This window comes from Galeopterus variegatus, unplaced genomic scaffold (genome assembly GCF_000696425.1).
Source record: "Galeopterus variegatus unplaced genomic scaffold, G_variegatus-3.0.2 Scaffold7455, whole genome shotgun sequence".
Lineage (NCBI taxonomy): Eukaryota > Metazoa > Chordata > Mammalia > Dermoptera > Cynocephalidae > Galeopterus > Galeopterus variegatus.
Genome location: NW_007733566.1, coordinates 69,974 through 70,861, shown reverse-complemented (window position 1 = coordinate 70,861; position 888 = coordinate 69,974).

Genomic DNA, 888 nt, shown 5'->3' with positions numbered 1-888 from the left:
GGTGATGGGCCATAATAATCATATACAGTGTATATTGACAAAATAAAAAAAAAAAAAAAACATGTTTAACTCTATTATATTGTCTGCACCAGGAAATTTATTGTAGGGTCCTTTACGTTTCATCTTATTCAAATATTACCATTTAGGATATTAATTTCTAAGAGTCTTATAGTGACAAGAAATCAAGCATATTATAATAATAAACATACTTTTTCTGAAAACGCATTTTCAAAATATATTGTTTCTAAAAGTAAACTAAATTATGCGAGTAATATATCATGAAGGAAACAGAAAAAAGACTCACGTAACATAAATGTAATGAATTTATATTGTCAAAATAAATATTAAGGACAATTGTACTATTTAATGGGAAAAAGAATATCATTTATAAATATTCTGAATTTATGATAAATAAAATTCTACTTACATTGATGCTCACATTGTCAGAAAAGGAATTTAAAGGAGGTAATATAGATTTTGTTGCCTGCATGAATTCTGATGTGATATCAGGAAAATAGAAAAATGCTTAAGTAAAATTCTATGACCTTGGGTTTACACAATGGTCATTCTTTTGAAGCATTCAATGATTCCAGTATAAGGTATCCATTGCGTTGTCAATACATAAAACAAGGCAGCAGCAGAACAGAAACAAAACCTCTGAGGGAAATAATGTGCCCCTTGAGTCCCCAACTTTTAGGAAGGGTGAAATACCCAAGGTTTATGTTCATATATATGTGACTATTACATTTGCAGCTTGCCTGTGAAGTCTGTAAAAGATCCATATTTTTAACACCGAAAATAAAATCCTTAGAGAATCATACAGGAGAAGATTATGAATAATATAAACAATAAAGTGAAGAGAGCAGCAGAAACCAGTATCCAAGAAGC